Source organism: Protopterus annectens, chromosome 1.part1 (genome assembly GCF_019279795.1).
Source record: "Protopterus annectens isolate FY-2018-M chromosome 1.part1, PAN1.0, whole genome shotgun sequence".
Taxonomy (NCBI): domain Eukaryota; kingdom Metazoa; phylum Chordata; order Ceratodontiformes; family Protopteridae; genus Protopterus; species Protopterus annectens.
Window position 1 is genome coordinate 1,935,993,482 of NC_056726.1, and position 14,591 is coordinate 1,936,008,072.

Consider the following 14,591-nt stretch of genomic DNA (forward strand, 5'->3'; position numbering starts at 1 on the left):
ATTATCTTTCCAAGTTTGAGTAATTTCTCGGGTTCTAACTGCCAGTTAATTCTAACATTGTTAAAGTCATACCCTGGGATTCATGAAAGCTCCATGCAAGAATAAGTCTGTTCTTGAACAGAGTGGATCATGCCCATGCAGCACAGCAGCGCGCAGTGCATATTCATGAAGGTGCGCTGCTGTATAATCTGCATGGACATGATCCATGAACGAGTGCAGGGAGCATGTCACAGCAGTTCCTGCAAATGTTACATGCCCCCTGCACTCAGAAAGTGCCATTATGGCACTGATAAATGTAAACAGCAGTTGTTTGCGGACATACCACACAACTGTTCAGATATTTGCAGAATGTCCACACTGTTGCCCCACATATCTCTCCATTGAAGGCCAAAGTACAAGTACATAACCACAGACACTTGAGTGCCAGACATCATACACATAAAAAAACATGCCAATGCAAAACCAGTTATTCTAGCAACATGTAAGGTTTGTAAGTCAAATATTTAAAAATGTCCCCATGTTTTTGCTCTTGTCCCCCATTACTTATGACTCTGTCCAGATGTCTTGCTGAAATAGTTTGGAGGTATGTACACACTGCTAAAGTGAGCAAAATTTAAAATCCATTTAATATTTTTTTTATTATCCCAAGTAAGGTTTAAGCAAGGCTGAGCGAGTGTGCATGTCACGCAGCTGTGCTTAGCATAGCTTAAATATCTGAAGGAGCTAAATATAAATGTAGAGGTACAACTTTCAATCTGAGATAGCATAGTATTTAGAGCTACTTTTTTGCATGCAGGCATTCATGGCTCAAGCCCCAATCGAATCTGTTCACTTTTACATTTGAAAGCAGCTGTAAAAGTCATATGTATTATTAAATGAGGTAGTAGATAATATATTTATCAACCAAGGTAGTGTAGCAGGTCCAAAAGTGAGGTGTCAGTCCAGAAAAGATGTGAAATACCCATATAAGCACAAGTGCCCCATACAGTATAGTCACACAAGAATAAATGTAATGAATCCACATAGGGAATATCAGGGAGGTTAGACATAAACTTATAATATGTCAGTAATGATAAATCAATCACAAAAAGAGATAGCCTATAAAATTATATTTGAGCAATACAAAGCAGTGCACAGCTATGCTTAGCTGGTGTAAGCATTCTAAGCAATGAGAAGCTCAGCTAAGCGGAATTGCACATTGGTAAGCAGAACTCAAAATCTAAATGTTTAAGCACTGCCAACCTTAGTTAAGCAGGTTTGCGTGTAGCTTAGCTAAGCTTAGCATATTCAAAATGGTCCAATAACAGCAAAGGGTGGGAAATCAGCCCTATTTAAACCTTGTAGGTGGGAATACACCCATAACCAGTTGTAGCTGATCACAGCAGGCACTATGGCTGGAGTTGAAGAGGGATCTCACTTTCAAGCACAGCGCTGGGGCATTCAGGAGTCCAGGGTCATGGATGGACTCCTTGTGAAAGACCATGAAGAGAGACTGCTGAAGGGCCAGGACCAGGGCTCACAGAATAAAGCAGAGACCCAGGACCATCTTGCATGTAATCTCACCAGTGCTACTAGTATCCATCGGACTGGTGAGCAGGTCCGGCACCATTATGTTGACCTCAAGAATAGGAAGAGGGATCTTTTGAACCAGCAGATCCAGTACACATGGGCACAGAATGTCCCAGATGTGTGTAAGTATCAGTATCAATTATTGTTTATAAAAGTCCAGCCTAAGTATGAGATGGATAGGTATGCATACATGTTTCTCTATCTCCTGTACAGCTGCAGATGAGAGGTCTGCAAACATGGATGCCCACACCAGCAGGCTGCTAAGGTTGTGTTGCAATGCTGGTGAGTATAAATCTAGCTTGCAGTAATCAGGGCAAATAAATAAAAAGGAGTAGAATGTCACCTGCCAGTAGTTAGAAATGTGTATTGTTTGTACTGAATAAATGAGACATTAGCAGTGTAATAGTGATTTACAGGATATATATCAATAAAAGTGTCAGTACCTGCATGATGCCCATGCACTGGCCCAGAAATCAAGGAGCCTCAATCCTTACCACTAACACCAGTGAAGGGCATCAACATAGGGGAAGGATAACAAATACACACACAGTAAAGTATAATTTCCCTTATGAGCTCACAGAGATCACAGTCAGCCTGGGGATGGTTTCTCCCTTTCTCTCCAGATCCCCAGTAAGACTCCCCACTGGCACAGTTATAGGGTCCAGATCTCAGCCTAGTGGGCAAGCTAAAACCTCCAGTACCCTCTCTGTCTAACCAGTTATTCATGTCCCTGCCCAAGTAGCTGACACACGCATACACACACATTTTGATATATGAGTTATTTACAAACATACAGACACTCCTGGAGAAGGCTGGCACAGATTCCCCAGCTGCACCCCCTTTCTGCCCAGTCTAAAAGGTAGTACCAGCTGCCACCACCCACTAATATCAGCTACTAAGAAGGCCCTTAACAAAGAGTGTCCAATTATTATTGTGCAATATTATTATCCAAATGGTAAGTGTGACTGAACAGCAAAGCTTATTGGAGTGACTTGGACAGTATCACTATATGCATGCAATGCACTCTAGAGCTTAAATTATCTATACAGATAACAGCCACAGTTGAAAGGTTTAAAAATATTTCAAGATCAAAAGGGCTATTAACCTCTGAGTTTCTGTTATCCTGGGAAAACCAGAATACTGTTAAGGATGATGTAATGTGAAGCAGAACTGTGTTATCAATTTAAGGAGAGAGAATGAGAGAGCATTTTGCATTCATCTTGAGAACATCCAACTCACCAGCACTGCCTTTGCTCTATATGTAAGTTTATTTTAGAACTGTCTTTTCTCTTAAATATAGGTAGGAAATAGAAAGTTTAGATTTGCTTTTATCTGTATTGATGTCAGCTCACAGTACAAAGGGAAGGCCTGAGATCGTCTTGCACATGATCTCACCAGTAGTACTGGCATCCCTTAGTCTGGTGAGCAGGTCCAGCACCATTATGCTGACCTCAAGCATAGGAAGAGGGATCTCTTGGACCAGTGGATCCAATACACTCAGGCACAAAATGTCCCAGACATGAGTAAGTATCAGTATGAATTATTGTTTATCAAAGTCCAGCCTAAGTATGTAATGGATAGGTATACATAAATGTTTCTCTATCTCCTGTACAGCTGCAGATGAGAGGGCTGCAAACATGGACACCCACACCAGCACACTGCTAAGGCTTTGTTGCGAAGATGGTGAGTAGAAATCTAGCTTGCAGTAGTCAGGACAAATAAATAGAAAGAAGTAGAATGTCACCTGCCAGTAGTTAGAAATGTGTATTGTTTGTACTGAATAAACAAAACATTAGCAGAGTATTAGTGATGTACAAGATATATATCAATAAAAGTGTTAGTACATGTCAATAAAACTCAAAACCTCAGACTGGTGTGTTTAGTTTGGTATGTGGCAATATGAATCTAAAAGTGTACAGGTTCTTCACAGCAACTATGGCTTTGACAACATTAATTAATTGAGGCTCATCTGACAAAGATTGTGGAGTTGTAAAACAGATTAACTATAAGAAATGTTCCATGCACAAAGATCTGATCCGTGAATAGTACTGTTGTGTTTACCATTGTTTTCTATACTGTAATATTTCAAAGTATGAATACACATTATAAGAACTATCTGCCATGCACGAATGTAAGAATTACAAGGTAGATTGTCTAAACAAGAGAGTATTAGGCAGAAAACAGTAAAAAAAATGCAGTTCCTCAATAGCTCATTCTGATGAAACACAGCCTTGTTGTACACTTTTGCACAAATAGGCACAGTTCAATTCCCAGAAGTGGTATTAAGCTGTATGCATAATCTCACCAAAGAATTTGTGAATATGTGTAGAAACAGTCAGGTATTGCTAACAGAAAATTTCCTCTACAGTTCTGCCAAGTAAGAAAAGGTATACATTAGCTGTAAGAAGGCTGTAATTATACACTGTGTACAACACCCGTTGTCCAACCCCAAGGATGCAAATGACAGCAAGATAAGTACATACAGCAAGTAGTCTCCTCCAAAAATGTCCCTCAAGTGTCACGCTGTCATGGCTAGTGGTCACTGCCTCCAACACCCATGTTGACTGATAGAAATAAAGTCAGAGTATGACAGTAGCACACACACACACACACACACACACACACACACACACACACACACACACACACACACACACACACACACACACACTATGAGTGCACATATGTAATATGGGTAGAAACAGTCAGGTATTGTTAATAGAAATTTCCTCCACAGGTCTGTCAGGTAAGAATAGGTATAAATTAGCTGTAAGAAGGCTGCAGTTATACACTGTGTACAACACTCACTGTCCAACCCCAAGGCTGCAAATGACAGCAAGATAAGTGCATACACCAAGTAGCATATTCCAAGAAATGTCCATCAAGTGTCACTCTATCACAGCTAGTGGTCACTGCCACCAACACCCAGGGTGACTGATAGAAATCAAGATGGAGTATGTCAGTAGCACAAACATACACACAGTATGAGTGCACATACGTAACCTTGACTATGTAAATATGGGTTGAAAAAGTCAGGTATTTTTAACAGAAATTCCCTCCACAGGTCTGCCAGGTAAGAAAAGGTATACATTAGCTGTAAGATGGCTGTAATTATACACTGTGTACAAACATACTACTGCTCAACTCAAGGCCATAGGTCGATGTAAAGTGAGGTCATACCTGGAGAGTAATGAGTAGAGCAATGATCATTAAAGTTGTGAGCAATTGAAGCCTATACAGTTGTTAATTTACATCTCTCTCTCTCTCTCCCCCACCCTATCTGCACCAATAATCTAAACAAATAAATCAACAGGTATGTTTTTCATCCAGCCTGCTGTTGGGACGTGTCCTATTTTTTTACAACTATTTAAACTTTTGATTATTAATGTTCCCTGTTCAAATACTATCATTGCTGACCTGTTGCTATCAATGTAACCTGCATGCTGTTATAATGTCCACTCCGGTTCCATATATGCATGTGTTCTGTTTCCTATGAACTGTTTCAAATCTGTTTAATGGTGTCAATTGGAACACACATGCATGCTGTTATAACTAATCCTGGAATGTGTTTTTCATGACTAACCAACATATGTTGTAAAACCTCAGCACCATGGCAGATTTGGGAAGGCCAATCTCAGCAGATCCACGTGTCCCATCATATCTGGACGTGGCACCGGGCCCCAGCATGTCAGGCAGGCATGGACAGGACACCGTCACCCTTAGTCAGGTCTGGGGCTTGGTGCGTAGTGAGTTTCAAAAGGAGTTCAGAGACCAGCTATGCCAGCTTGAGGGCTGCGTGGCACATCTTGAGGGTCAGCCTGCCCCTCCTGCTTAGCCCCCAGCACAGCCACCTTTGGGACCGTGAATTTGCAGTGGTGACTGCCCATGGGTGGGGACCTCAGTCCCACTATATCCATTTCAGGGCTCATGGGTGTCCAATTCCCAACCACCTTCCCTGTCCAAGGTGTTTACCCACATATGTCATATACCACCCCTGTCTGTTGTCTTGTCTGCTTTGTCTGTCTTCCAACCCAACTTACCTCCCCGAATATATCTACTATCCTTCCCCAATATCCCACTCTCACTTCAAAAAAAAAAGGGAAATCTGTTTCCCCAAAAGAATTACGCCCCATACATAGCTGTCCAGTCCACACACATGTCCACTGGACACATGTAATCTGTTCCAATTGGCTTGACAACACATTACTGTTGTCCTCACCCCTCTCTCAGGGGTTTGAGTGTCCAAATTTACTTCCAAATTTTGTGGAAGTGCACTGCTGTTGCTGTAGAAGAAATGGACAACTATGGACCTTCCCTACTTGCGTCCTGCACACACCTAGCTATCTTTCATATTGTTTTTCCCTCTGCATGCCCCTTTTTTCACCACTTTCCTAACACCCCTTTTTTCTTTTCTTTTAAGGAAATTAGCACAGGGGTAAGCAGGAGTAAGCTGCAGTAAGCATCAGTAAATGGCAGTAAGCACAATGCTAATCGACGCCTACACAGATTAAGCAGTTTCCCATTTAACCATATGTTGGCATCACTTACCATCATGCAAACCCACCCAAACTCACTTACAACTGCTTAAAACTGCCTTAATCACTCTGTCTCCATCAGCCACTGTTCTGCCCAGCAACAGAAGATTCAGCCCTGCCAAGTCTTGATTCCAGGACCATACAGACCATAGTCAGAGTAATGTACCACTACACCACCTGAGCTTCAGGGATTTCTGTTGTTTTTTCAAATATATCATTAAGTACAGGTATTGAATAGTAGTGGGAAAAACTGTGGAAGCAGTCATGTTTTTATATATAAATATACACATATAAGATATGTATGGTGAGAGAAATATGATAAAGCATATACAACTATTTATAGAGATATACATATAAAATATATACATGTAATATATATACATCTTGACAAATATATATATATATATATATATATATATATATATATATATATATATATATATATAAATATATATACACTCATAACATGTAGTGGAATCATACCGCAGCACCATACTTCTCAACCTCCTACTGCAAGAATGTTGGCCAATGGCTGTGAAAATGGGGAACAATGGGCCAAAACTAGGGGCATAATGTAACTATTGCTCTTATAAATGCAGAATGTTGCTACAGTAACAGGGTTTGTTTTAGCATACATGTACTGAAGGATGTGAGTACAGAAAATGTAATGTATGTCAATACCTACTGACAGAAATCCTGACGTTATCATATTGATGTACCAGAGAAATAAAATTAAGGACTGTGTGGGACACACCAGAAATATGACCGATAAACCTGGACATTCTGAGACAATCAGGCCAGTTGAGAGACCAAGCCTGTTAAAGTGGGGGTTGGAAGCCATGAATATAGGGACATATCTCAAATACTAGAGTAGATAAGCTTTCACAGTTGCTGCAGTAACACCCTCCTTTCTGTTCAAACATATATTGACTGATATAGCACGAGTCCAAAAAAAAATTACTTCTTACTAGTCAGTAACTTAAATCCACACAGCAACCCACTGATGTGTCAGAAATACACAAATGTATAGGGGCCAAGCAACAGTACATCCCACAAGTATCTGGACATAACATCACAGTAGGTAAATTACACTGACTGCTAGCCATGTCACCAAGCACTGTCTAAACTACAGCCTAACTGACACAGCAATAACCCAAATCCACTATGGGGAATTGCACATGTGTTTGTAATGGTATCAGGCAGTACAGGGATGTAACAGCGCTGAAAAAAAAACCCACCAGTGTGAAAGTACATACCCACAACCAATCCCACCACAGTCACAGTCATATACTCTTAAGCCAAATTAACAGTAGAGTATAGGGATTGTGTGAGCAAAACCATCAGCATGTTTGACACTCACACACTACCCCTACATAGACTGTCCCAATTCACAGTGTAGTATGTCACCTGACTGTGGTACAGGACATGTCTCAGTCTTCCCCTACAAACATATAACAGTTGACAGAGCACCAGAAACTGGAGCAGCATGCAAAGTCAGATAGAAAAGGAGCCATAACACTTACATCTGCCCCCCTCCATACACAGGCCAAATATATTCACAGTGCACTGCTACACAATCCTGACAGTCTGCCAGCAGTTGCCAGAAATACACAGATCTCCCAACTGTACAGAGTCTCACAGAATGTCCAGGCTTAGTCCTCATATATAAGGCCTCTTACACATAACATGTCTGACAGTATGATACATCACTGGGATGATATCAGGAATTAAGTCACTGAATAAGGATATACCTTACCTATCCACCTCTTACTGCATGACATCTGGACAAAGCCTGACATACTTTGGGGGACACCCAAACACAGGGATATTATTGACATATTGCTGTTATAAACCTACAGTTGAGAGTTGTCAACCACATAACACTGTCAAACTTAAAATCATGCAGAACAGCCATATCCACACAGACCCTATCAAGCTAGTATTACTTCAAATGTATAACAGCAATACTTACATTCTGTCTCTATGTCTGGAGCATTCTCCCCCGTTTTTTTTTTTTTTGGGCTGTCTCCACAGTGTTTGTTGTAAGAGGTATTTCAAAATACCCTCTGTGATGCTGTTTGTCACACACCTCCATGAAGTCCTCCTTACAGGCAAGGAAAAGGGGCAACATCCACATGAAGTACTCAGTTGTACGAGTGTGTTTCCATGCAATTGGCTATTGTAATGATATCACAGCTGTCTTACATGCAGTTAGCAAGTTGGGGAGTCCAATCGGTGCACAGGCCATTAGCTTCTCATGACCATTACCTACAAAGGGCATGCTGCTGTCTATGCAAAACAGATGTATACTCTACATCCTGGAGAGAGAGAGAAAAACAGACTGAAAAAAAACAAACAAACAACAGCAAGCAGGATAGAACCACCTATACTTGCGAAAACAAGAGGTATGTCAAACAAGTAAGCATGTAATGGACTGCAGTAGGGGGCATGTAATAATGAGAAATAGGAAGTTTAACATATATATGTCTCAACAAGACTTGCTGTACTGATATATTGCTGATCAGAACCTATGGCCATAGCATCTGTGTCTGTATGTAGTGACATGGATTACAGCTCAGGCCCCTGAGTTACCCCAGGAAAGGATGGTTCACATATGACTACTACTGGAGTGTGTTGAACAATACTGATGGTGACACTGCTAGGCCAGCCACTGGGATGTCACACATATCCATATGTTACATGTGAATATAACTATGATATACATGTTTGTAGCAGAAATGTGTGGGCTCTATACAGGGTATATCCATAGTGAAATACTGTTGCTGCTGTGTGTGTTGACCTGCACATGATATACTGAGTTCATACCATTCAACTTTCTAGTGTTATGCACACTGATCATATGTGTGCCTCATATTTGTAGTTATTTACTCAAAGAGTTGTGTTATGTCTGGCAAATAATTTAAAACCTGCAAACACTGACATTACAACATCTCCTCTTTCTGTCAGCTGTTCCTGTTAGGGGTCACCACAGCAGATCATCTGTCTCCATGTCTTCCAGTCCTCTGCATCTTGATCTGTCATACCAACCCCTGCATGTCTGCTATAATCACAGCCATACAACTTATCCTAGTCCTTCCTATTTTCCTCTTAAATGGCAGCCTCACCCTTTCCCAGATATGCTAAGCATACCTCCTCATCACATGTCCACACCAACATAATCATGCCACTGTCTGACTTTGCCCACAAGCCATCCAACCTGGCCTGACCCCCTAACATACATATTTCTAATCCTTTTTACCTTTGTCACACCCAGTGCAAATCTTAACATCATTAACTCTGCTATGTCCAGCTCTGACTCCTGCCTTTTTTAATGCCAGTGTCTACAACCCATATAACATACCTTGTCTCACTACCCTCTTGTAGACCTTCTCTATCACTCTTAATGATAATCGCCTGTCACAAATCACCCCTGACACTCTTCTACACTAACTGCATCCTGCCTGTACTCTCTTCTTCACCTCTCCTCCACACTTGCCATTACTCTGAACAGTTGTACCCAAGTATTTTGTATCTGACTCTGATGCACACAGCCATACCCCCCCTTACATCTGGTCTCTGACACACACAATATATCCACCTTTCCTCTGTCCATCATATTAGTTAGCTTTGTCCCCATACCAGTCATACTCGCAACATTAAAAGTTTCTACCATCACTACCACACTCCTAGCCTTTATCCCCTCTGCCTGCCATATGAGTATCGGACATCTTCCAGGGTAGGTTTGTGAATGCAATGGCTACTGTACTATCAAATGATGTCTGTGTGTTACAGCAATATGAAGAAAGTGTCACTAATCATGGCCCAGAGCCCACCATGTATATGCAGCATCCTCCAGATGTCCTACCCTAACAGGTTGACAGGAATGACTGGAGAGCAAGAGTGTAATTACAGTGTGCCATACTGAAATAGAACTAAAATGTATAGCAGGTATTACCTGTGCATATGTATGTATGGGTAGGTGTATCTTGCTGCCTCATAATGACTGACATGGGATGCAAACTGTCAGTCAGGTAAATAAGCTGTGCAAGTTGTTGACATGTATAATCTTAGTTTTTGTGCATCCAATAGAGTTACACTTCTACAGCTAATGGTTCTTGCATTGCCCTGACACAGACATGGGTACTAGCATAAGCATACATATCATGTTGAAATTGGAGAGGTGTCCAACTTGTTATGACCTTGTGTCCATGCCTACTACAAACAGATATATGACCACCCACATAGCTGTATGGCCTCAGAAAGACCTTACTTGTGAAACCTGTCTGCACCAAAGTAAAGCCATCCCCTTTGCTGGACAGCACAATGCACTAAGCACATAATGAGATGCTATATTGGCTGTCCAGGGCAAAGTACGAACAGGCACCAACTGGGCAGCATGTCAACTTTTGTCTTTACAAGTATATTAGGTCACAGGTGGCATACTGTAAGGCTAATTATGACTACAAATTGGACACATCCTCTAAGGAAAATCGCAAGACCATCTTCACATATGTATGCAGTCTCAGACGCAACAACACAACCCACCCTATAATGGTGATTGATCACACCACATACACACACACACACACACACACACACACACACACACACACACACACACACACACACACACACACACACACACACACACACACACACACACCATAGTCACAGCCAACTGGCTACAGACAGGTGTAGGACAAACATCACCCCCCCAGCTAACCATCAATGTAGGTGGATATGCACAGCACATGCATCCCTCCCCTCATCAACATGGATCAAGTGCAGACTGCCTAATCAAGGTTAACAAAAGCAGGTCCCCTTGGAGCCTGAAAACAGTCCTGTCTGCATCCTACATGAACCCAGTCATATGCTTTCAGCTCCATTACACACTGTATGCAAGCAAAGCCTGAGCACTATTGACATCCCATCTGCAAGGAACATGGCCATTGTCAACCCTCTACACAAATGTGAATGATGAATGGGGGGTTATACAATGTACTGACCCTCATGGGGAGGAGCATGAGACATCAGGACCAGGAGTACAGTGCATGTTCATACAGTACTGCTAGGTACAGGGGTATGATGTGTATGTAAGTGGTGGGCAATATTCATGTGCAGGCTCTATAAAGAAACCTGGCCAATGTCAGAGGTCCTGTAATGTGTTTCCCTTTTTATGTCCTCCAGGTGCCATGCAAAGACAACCATGTTACACTACTGAGGAGACAGTGGCCATCACAGAGGCCATGATTGCACAGTACTCCATCATTTTCAGCCGTAGCTGGCAAAATCTGCAGGAGCGTACTGCCCTGTGGGATGAGCTAGTCCACAGAGTGAACATCTTGGGCCACCATGGATGAACTTATGATAAGGTCAGGCATAGAGCGACTGACCTGATATGCAGTTGCGAGGGACCATACCACTACTGGTGGGGGTCTGGCCACACAGGCCCCACTTACGGCAATAGAGGAGCTCCTTGCCAAACTTGGGATAGCCCCCACACAACCTCAAACATGGGACACACCAGACATGGAAGTGGGTGGCACCCAAGCAACAGATGAGGAGTGTCAAGGTAAGGCCAAAGTGCACAACAATGTAATGAGGTAGCTGATAACTGTCTTCCATAGAGTCTCCAGATGCATATGTAAGTGCTAAATTGATTATTGGTTTGGGTTTAGTAATGCACACAAGTGCACATATATGGTGAAGAACAGGAAATTGTGTAATACCATAGTGTTGAAGTAAACCTCTGGGTACAAGACACAGCATCAGTCAACGATAATATATTATTTTATTTATTATGATTGTAAATGGCCAAAATGAGTAAGGCAGTTAAAGTCCCTGAATGGTCAGAGACAAAAGCGCTTGATACTACTTTCTTATTTTAAATCTTTTACTCATTTTGGCCATTTACAGTGAAAATAAATACAGTAATTTATTATTGTTGACTATTGCTGTGTCCTGTGCCCTAGTGTTTACTTCAGATCTGGTTTATTTTTCAGTTTTATATTCGTAATATCATAGTGTGTACTGTACCTGTGCAGAAACGTAGCATTCATCCTGTACCAATGCCAAATGTGAATCTGCTGACAATACATCTCCCCCACAACTACATAGGTATCTCTGGTCTGTACATTGGACAGCAGCCTGAAGCTAGTAAGTATGGGATTTTCCTGCTGTAGCTCACCAGTACCATAGGCATGTTAAGGTCATGCATGTGACCATGCACACACTGTGACACTCAGCCATATGGCAATATCTACATGTTCACTTGTGGTGGCGTGTACTGCATTGCATGATGGTGGTCAACACAGGGGCCTATTTGCAGGAGATGTCACATATTTGTAGCATACCTCACAACCTGTTATTGCAGGACATCTGGACAAAGACTGACAAAATTGGTGGACAAAGGCCCAAAACTAGGATCATATTGTGTAAAATAATGTTATACAGTGCATGTAAATGCTGTACACACCTGTTAGAAGACCAGGTATTTATGATATACAATAATGAGAGCACAATAGACAATTTCAAAATCCAGCCAACCTTGTGTGTGACCTATAACCTGTACAATTAAATTGTAAAGCAAACAAAGCTGTTAAGGGAACAATTATGACACATAATCGTACAACCTAGATGCATATGTGTGCACAGGCTAAAGCTAATACTGTGTTGATGCAGCTTTCAATATAACCACAGCAGTATATCTTATTGGGTACACACCTGCCATCAATTACAATGACTCTTTGATTAACAGCAAATAATGGTTAGCTGTCCTACCAGGAATATCCTAACAAATACCCAGTTGTCTGCTACAGCAGAAGTCATGGGTTGCATACAGCTGATGAAGATGCTAAGGGATGACATTTCTGAGATGTATCAGCCTGGAAAAGGGTACTAAAACATTTCCACAGCATTCCATATACCATAGAAGATAGTGCAGACAGTCGTCAAAAGGTGGTAAAAATATGGAGCTACAATGACATTGTGAAGGAGTGTAAATCCCTCCAAATTCTATGAGAATGCATCACCACAACTGGCCAGGGAGGCTGCCAGGTGCCCTACTGCAACAGTGAAGGAGTAGCACGCATCTCTGGCAAGAACTGGGTGTGTACTACATGTGACAACATTCTTCCGTGGTCTCCATATGTCTTGACTATGGGGTAGGGTTGGAGGATGGCAGCAGTTCCTCACAACAATCAATATCTAGGCCTGGGTAAAGTGTGAAAACAATACAGTAGGTCTTCAAAGAGCAAATTGGAAAATTTGTTATGGTCATATGGGATCAAGGTTGAACTCTATGGCCACAATCCTAACGGGTTTGTTTGGTGCAATAATACCACTGCACATCACCACAAAAACACCACCCCCATGGTGAAGCATGGTGATGAATGTGTCCTGCTTTGGGGTTGATGTTCACATGCTGGAACTGGGGCTGTAGCCAAGTTGGAAGGGATTATGAACACTTCCAAATAATGGTCCCTTGTGGCTCCAATCCTTCTGGTGTTTGCCACATAGCTGTGTATGGAAAGGGATCCCATCTTTCCACAAAACAATGACCCAAGCTATACATCCAGATGAACAAAAGGATAGCTTCACCAGAACATCTGCAATGTTCTTCACTGGCCCAGCTGGAGCCCACACCTACACTCAATACGAAATATGCAGGGTTACCTGAAGAGGGCAGTTCACAGGAGAAGCACTTGCAATCTGACAGAGTTGGAATTGTTTTGTAAGGGAGAGAGTGCAAACATTGGCAAGTCAAGATGTGCCATGCTGATGGACACCTTTCCAAGAGGACTGAATGCTGTGATTAAATCAAAATGTGCTTTAACACAGGATTACTTTAAGGGTGTGCACACTCATGCAACCAGCCTATTGTAACTATTTAATGTACCATATGTTACCCATAACTGATGTGCATTCTCTTCAGTTGGATTGTGCAGGTTATATTTCATATGAAATTAGGGAAATGTTATGACCTGATTTCTGAGGTCTCATGTGATATGTCACAAAATCCTGGCATGATAGCAAGGGTGTGCACACTTACTATATCCACTGTAAGCTTGGGAAGTCATTTGAGTAACCGGCTTTGTTTTGACATACATGTACAGTAGGTTATGCAGTCTGCACCTCAAATTACATTAATTAGTGGCACCAATCCACAGTTCATCCCAGTAATGTATCAAACAAACATAGGAGTTATGAGGAACAGTCCAAACATATGAGCCACACATCTAAACATTCAGCAAGACTCTGCAGAGTTGGGAGGTATGTTCTGTAAGAGTTGCCACAGTGCTATACAGCTGAACAGCAATAATGTTTACATGGGTGCAATGTGTCCTAGGTGAAGGCCCATCAGCAACTAACACCACTCACGTATCCCAGAGGTATATATTAGTAGTAACAGTACATGGAAAGGGCTGCACTGCATGATGCTGAGGGTCTGTCCAGAGTGTGTATGTTATTGTCTGATTGTGTGTCGTG